This window comes from Mus caroli, chromosome 11, assembly GCF_900094665.2.
Source record: "Mus caroli chromosome 11, CAROLI_EIJ_v1.1, whole genome shotgun sequence".
Taxonomy (NCBI): Eukaryota; Metazoa; Chordata; class Mammalia; order Rodentia; family Muridae; genus Mus; species Mus caroli.
The window spans coordinates 96,106,544-96,106,892 of NC_034580.1; positions in this window are offsets into that span (position 1 = coordinate 96,106,544).

Here is a 349-nt window from a genome sequence, read left to right on the forward strand (position 1 = left end):
CTGGCTGGAACTTGGGATGGGAGAGACCAATGGAAAGAGATGTGTGTACACAGTTTCTGGGAAGGATAAGAAAAGCTCCAGAAATGGTTTTAGCCATGGGGAGAAATGGAGATGTGGAAGAGCACACTGGTAGCAAATATCTCCCAGGTACATATCTCCATTCAAAGGAAGGAATGGATAAGGAGAGGGGGAAAGGTCAGCCTTGGAGAGATTTTTATCCTGGCCATGACCAAAACTCCTCCCTAAGGCTCTACCTTCCTTCCCTTCAAAGCCAAAATATCTCTCTCTCTCTCTCTCTCTCTCTCTCTCTCTCTCTCTCTCTCTCTCTCTCTCTCTCTCTCTCTCTCTC